The 7500-nt window shown below is 34.3% G+C and overlaps 1 long non-coding RNA gene across 1 annotated transcript in view; it reads left to right on the top strand.

The window, feature by feature from the left end:
- LOC118760881 overlaps positions 1 to 7500 on the top strand; it is a 19508-nt gene that overhangs the window by 687 nt on the left and 11321 nt on the right. The window lies entirely within an intron of this gene.

The raw sequence follows: 7500 nt of genomic DNA, 5'->3' as shown, positions 1-7500 counted from the left end.
ATATATATATATTCGTGTGTGTGTGTGTGTGCATTAATACACAGTATATATTGAAATAAGAACTTCTGTCGCATGTAAAAATGGTATTAAGTTCTGAAGAGTGAATCAATGTCAAATATCTTTGATTGAACTATAAAAAAAAAAAGAAAGATAAAAAGTGAAATACATATGTTTTTTGTTGTTTTGGGAAAGAAAACTAAATTGTCATGCCTGAACTCTGGGTCAGCATCAACAATTGATCTTTGAAATTGTATTTTGTTGCAAAAAATTAATATTTCTAACAAACAATAATTATGAATATAACCATTTCAAAATATAACAAAATTTTTCTTTCAACCTTTCCTTATCCCCCCCCCACTCTCCTTGTTACACTTGTTCACATTTCTACATTATTCAATAATTTATTACATTATCAGATGTGGCTCTAACAACAGCATAAAATGGACCAAATTTTGAAATCTTGACAACTTCAATACCAAGTCCTTGTCCCGTGTAAATTAAATGTAAGCAGTGCTGTGTGGGGATCAGCGTGTCATAGAATAGACCCAACGTTTCCTCTGCCTGTGACTAAAAGAGGTTGAGGTAGGATTTGCACTCTGACCTCGTAGAACTCTCACCAGCAATGATCACCCAAAACAGACCCATAGGCTGGAGGTTTGTCGCCTGAGTGTCATCCACCAGGAGTAATAGGGGACCACAAACAAATAGTGGGTGCAGCAATGCCCTATTATGGCACATGCCCCCACTCTACTACTACTACTACTTAATAATTCTGTTTTAATTAGAAAAATGTGATTCATAGCGCCAAATTGATTCTTTTGCATCTAGAAGATGTTTTCCACTGTTTCAGAAGAATATTTTATTACAGACAAAAAATTAAGAGTCAGTAGAGCACCAGCTAGCATGTCTTGTGGTATTTGTTCTGGTTGTCTGTACGCTAGGTTCAAATCTTGCCAGGGTCAACTCCAACTTTCATCCTTCCAAGATTAATAAAGAAAACACCATTCTAGAACACTGGATTAATAGAATTGATACAATTTTAGAGACATGCCATGTCAATTCTGACACTTTATGTCTTGAGTTCAAATGCAGTCTAGAGATTCAATGTCCACTGATGACCATATCATCACCACTCACACACTGAGAGAAGGGTTGCCATGACAACACATGACAGACTGTGGCACTGGTACTTGTCTGGAATTGGACCTGCCACCACCATTGTTTCAATGCAGTTGTACCATGGGAATTGAAACCACGACTCTCTCTTTATACTCATCAGATTTGTTAATAAATAATCCCAGGATTTCTCAGACCTTGGAACCAAATTTTTATCTCCCTAAATTTTTATCTTTCTGTCTGTGTATTTTAATTTTATCCAATATAATTTGCTGCCAGGGCAAGAAATGTCTGGTCTGTGCAAAACTATGAATATCTGGGAGTAAAATAATCCCCCTATGAGCCAACAAGGGCATTTCCAGTTGACATACTGGAAATAGAAGCAAACCTCTCTTAAATCACAGCTCACTGTCTTAAAATGAAGCACATGCTTATTGAGATGGTGTTGTGTTCCTTGTACATAAGAGATGGTCATGGTAAGAAAGCCTTTGATCTTCAGTCTTGCTGATCTGGTACTAAAAACCAACTGTCCCTTACACCCACCATTACCCTTTATCATTATATATTTCCTTGTCCTAAATATAACAAAATATACAAAATTAGCAGAAAAAAACCCCGTAAAAACTTCCAAATGTTATTTCTTTCTTTGTGTTTTGTTGGGGCATGGGGTATGAAGACTAATCTTATATTTTAATTTTTAATCATTTGATTAAAATTCCCTAAAAAAGAAAAATAGAATATTTCACTAAGAAAAAAAATTATCAAATTCCATCAGAAATGGTTTCATTGAATAGGAAATGTATTTTGGAAAGCGCTCAGCTCGTTTCTGTATCCCAATTAATGGACCAATTAGACGACGTGTTTCTCCTACTATTGATCTAGTTTCTGGCTAATAAGCAAGATTACTTTATTAATGGAATTTCAATTAGACCTACTCTTCTGTCTATTTGCTGAAAATTAATTTAGAAAATTGCAAAGAGGCGAAATAAAGCAAATTTCACTGATTCTATTGAATTTTAATTCTGCTATGGTAAATTCTATAGTTGAGGCTTCATTAGTTACAACAGGCCGATCTTCCTGTTAGCATTGGTCTCATTGCTAAAGTTTTTATTACATTCAATAATTAAATAAAAGACATTCTCCTACAATAAGATTATTTTTTTTTTTAAATATTTCCCAACATGCTTATTTTTAATTTTTTTTCTAAATGTCTTTTTTAATTTAAAAACCATATCTACATTTATATTTTTGTAAATTATTTTTTCGTTGCTTTTCTTAAAGTCTAATTTTACCTAATTTCCAATATTTTTGCATTTTCTATTTACCCATCTTGTAAGACCACCATCATAATTTTTCTTCAGCAATTTTTGTTTCTCTTTTTTTTTCTCTTTTTCAGTTTTATTTGTCTCTCGCATCTAAAATGTTTGTTAATTCATGTGAAATTTTTCTATAGGTGATTTAATTTATATTATTCTTTCAGGCACCATTGCTTTTCATTGAGTGATATTGAAAACTCAGCACTATTGTTGACTATAATAATCTTACCCCAAAGCACAATGACTCGGTATTGTTCCGACATTAAGTGACCTCCCCTTGCTTTTCCTCTCGTTAATTTAAATCATCTTTAGCAGCTTGTACAGTCTGGATACCATTTGGCAAAAGGAGAACTATTTAGCAAACATATGCCCAAAGCAAGAATGTTTCACTATAATAATAGCAGCACCATAATGAAGATTTGACTGGTGGAGATGAGAGAGAATGAGAGAGAGAAAGAGAGAGAGAGGGGGATGGTACTTGCAGACAATACTGGGCATATTTATAGATTTCGTCCTCTATATGATAGTGTAGATAATAATGTAAATTGACATGTAATATTTTTATTAAATATTAATATCCACTTTCTACATTTATTCTTAGAGTCTTGAAATAACGGTCTTTCATTGGAAAAGAAAGCTGAAATGTAATCTTCAAATTGCAATATTAACAAATTCTTTATTAAATAATAGACAAAGAAAATAAATAAAATCATGGGAAAAAAAACCCTTAAAATAGAAAAACACAGGAACTGATACAACAACAACAACAATCCTAACAACAACAACGTCTCATGGATATTCAAAACTGAAACATTATCAAAAATAAAACACGAGAAAATCCAATAAAACTCCCCCACCCCCAAAATAGATATCTTTTCTCAGAGAATTCTTCATTGTTTTACATGAAGCAAGTTATAAATATGGTAATCAATTCCTTCTAATGTCTCAGGAGCTACCATTCCTCAATTTAGCATCAGGTTATTTTTTTTGTTCTCCCCATTTTCATGTCAAAAATAATCACAATTCACCTTTTTCTTATCAATCAGAAGCTTTCATGCCTTTTTCTCACCTGAAATATTATAAAATTTTACCTGCATTTTTCATTTCGTTTGCAAAGTAAGAACCACACCAATGGAGGTGCCCCAGTATGGTCACAACCTCTGACTGAAATGAATAGGAGTTAAAGTAAAATGGATCAATTAATGATTATTAATTGATCCATTTTACTTTAACTCCTATTCATTTCAGTCAGAGGTTGTGACCATACTGGGGCACCTCCATTGGTGTGGTTCTTACTTTATTTCATTTCCTTTCTTCAGCTCTCTCTCTCCCTCTCTCCCTCTCCCTTTCTCTCTCTCTCTCACTTCATGTTTATTTCCAGTGAGTGAGGAAGTCCTTAGTTACGTTTCTGGCTTTGATGTGGGTTCAGCTGGTTTCACAGATAAAAATTTGGATGTGTTATTGTGAACACGTCCACATCTATGGTTTGTAGATCTCTGGCAAAGCATTGAAAATCTGTAGACCCTTGAACCCTAAACTGTTACAGTATTGAATCCTTCCTCAAGATGAAGAAGATCGGACTTTAGATACAATGCATTAGCATATCTAGTTTGAGGGTTGCTACAGCTGTTACTATATAATATATATATATATATATATAATATATATATATATATATATATATATATACAGTGAACTACATATATAATCATCATCATCATCATAAACGATGATGATGATGATGATGATATATGTAGTTCACTGTATGTATATGTGTGTAGTTGTAGAGCAGGAATTAAATTTATATAAACCACTCATATATATATACATACATACATACATACATACATACATACATACATACATACATACATACATACATCGAGGCCTTGAATAACGCGTTCGACTTCGTTCCGAGTGATGACCAATCTAGGCATTGGAGGTAGCGATCTATCAAATGGAGGGGGTTCACGACCATCATCTTGTTTGAAAATTGTTGAAAAAGACTTGGCAAATAACTGACTCTGCTGATAAGGGTCCTCAATCGATATGCCTGTTGAGTCTACCAACGTTGCAATTTGGTTGTTCAAGCGGGAATTCCGTTGGTCATGGGCGAAGAAGGTTTTTGGATTGCGACTGGTGTTTGCCGTGATTCTGTATTCATATCTGAAGCGTTCTTCCTTTTCAATTTTTACGGCTCGGTCTCGTTGAGTTTTGTACACCTCAAAAGCTGCAGTCGAATCTAGATTTTTGAATTCAGCCCAAGCAATATCACTGAGTCGAAGTTCTCGTTTAACCTTCTTTGTCACCCAGGGCTTGTGTTTCTTCTTCCTGGGAAGCCCAACGGGAACTGCTTGGTCAGTCAACCAGATTACATATGCTTTGAGGGACGACCATAGTTCGTCAACTGAGGACATCATCAGGGATCGCCATATATATATATGTATATGTATATATATATATATATATATATATATATATATATATATATATATATATATATATGTATATGTATGTATGTATGTATGTATGTATGTATGTATGTATGTGTGTGGTGTGTGTGTGTGTATGTATGTATGTATGTATGTATGTATGTATGCATGCATGTATGTATGTGCATGCTACCTATATAGATAAATCATTGTCATCATCATCATCATCATAATCAACATCTTTTCATAATCACTTTAAAGTGCTTTTATCCTCGCTTGCAAGAGACAGTTTTTGTATGAACAGTGACTTTGTTGAGAGTCAGTACACAAATGACAAGACAAGAAGACACAATTAAGATGTAAGCACTCACACACACACACAAGCATAACGATAGAAAAATAGATATACAAATAGAGAAACGAAACTGTAAAACTGCTACGATATTAAGCTATTGATGAAGTTTACAACAGCCAAATAGCAATTCTGATAAATCTATCGCATTATATTCTAGATTTATACACACACACAAGCATACACACTTCTCTTTCTTTCTCACTCTCTCTCTCTCTCTCTCTCTCTGTACACACACGCACACACATACACGTGCACACACACACACACACACAACACACACACACACACACACATATATACATCCAGTTAAAAGAAGAAAAGGAAATTAACAATTCAGCAGAGTCTGCTAAAATGAATTGATAGGTCCACATATAACATCTCAAAATGCATCTGTTTCTGTCTCTGATGAAATAATACTCATGTCACATAGATGCAAATTTAATTTACAAATTTGTAACTAAATTATTGAGTATTAATTGAAACGGCTGTAAGAAGCAAAGATGACCAATTTTTTAATAATAAATAATTATTAACTTCCTTATCTCCATTTTCTTTTCTTCTTTTAACCGGATATAAGCTTATGCTCTATATACCCCTATTGTTTTAAAGGAATTTCGTTCCCTAAAAATACTAGGTATTGAACCAATATTTCCTTGGATGCAACCATCCCTTCATGAGGTTAACATATCCTCTAATTATATATATATATATAATATATATATATATATATATATATATATGCACAAGTATGTTAATGCAAACAGGAAAAGTTGAACTCAAAATATGCGTGTATGTATATTTTACTTCTGCTAAATATTAATAAAAATATGTATGTATGTATGTATGTATACTAATATATATATTCTAAATAAAGAGATTATATATTTTTCTTTCTCAGTGTGTGTGTGTGTGTGTGTGTGTGTGTGTGTAATTGACCAATGAAATGAAGGATAAAAGCAAAGTAATTCCAAACCATTGAAATTTTGTCCAAATATCTCAAAAAAACCCCACAGAAAAACAAGCAGACAAATAAACCAAATGTTGTCCTATCTGAAATCTTCAGCCCTTCCTTGTAACCATTATGGGGAGATATTAGTGGCACCAGTGGGTAGTGTAGGGGAAGGGGTGGACAGGGTGGGGGATGGCGGTTATAGATGCTTAGTCAGTGATAATGGCCAGAATATTGGCAATAATGGCTTGGGTAAAGGAACATTATGGAATTATGGTTAAAGGAAATGTTCAATGAAGTTTCTCTTCATTCCATAGTTGACTGCCACCATTCACACCATTGACGACAATAAAGATTTTAAGCACCATTCCCTTCATTCTGCCAAAAATAATCTAACATTACCCCTCCTCCATATCCCATCCCCATGCACACACTCATTGTGTTGTGTCTTTATTCTTTAATCAAAAGAATGCAGGTGTTGAGTGACATCAGCAAAATGTAGCCATTTTTAGCATTTCAACGTCAATTAGAGAGAAGACGGAATTATATATAGGTGTGTGTTGTGAGGGGGTGTACTGTACATATATATATTTGAGTGTATATTCAGCTGTGTGTGTGTGGATGAACATCCAGCCTTAGAAGATCTCCTGCAACAAATTTCATCTGATCTATGCAAGAATGGAAAAGCGAACATCCAATGATGATGATGGTGATGATATATGTGTGTGTGTATACATATATAGCCATGTATATGTAGACATATATATGTGAGTATATATATATAGACATGCACACACACACACACACACATATATATATATAACAGGTATGAATGGTATATATATCTGAACCCCTCCTCCACCCCTTACTCATGTCTACCTCTGTTGTTTCCCATCACACCCTCCCCAACTCCACCCCAAATAACTTTGCTGCTTATACCATATTTTTCCCCTTTCCACCCTGGTTCTTCAAATCCCCTCCTTGGTCACCTGAGTAAACGTGAACAGCTTTGGTCACTGAGTCCAAGGCATTATTATCAACAGTGGTCTTCGTTGCACAAACCAACATTTATAAAATTGTGAAAAAGGCCAAGAGTGTGTTAACATCAGACAGTAACACCTTCCTCAGCTGCTCCCCAACAGTTATTTGCTTAAAGCTATAAATGGCTATGGCACATCTACACTTATGATTTGCCTCTCACATCTGGAATGCCACTTTTTTGTCCAGGAGCTGTCCAAAGATGTGCAACCAAATGAATAACATCTGTCTGTCACCATTTCTTGAGCATATCACTTCTCTGGATATCAACACACAACAGTTTCAATATCTTGT

Source organism: Octopus sinensis, unplaced genomic scaffold (genome assembly GCF_006345805.1).
Source record: "Octopus sinensis unplaced genomic scaffold, ASM634580v1 Contig01258, whole genome shotgun sequence".
Lineage (NCBI taxonomy): Eukaryota > Metazoa > Mollusca > Cephalopoda > Octopoda > Octopodidae > Octopus > Octopus sinensis.
Note: the sequence above shows the minus strand (reverse complement) of the source record. Positions and strands in the feature narration are given on the sequence as shown.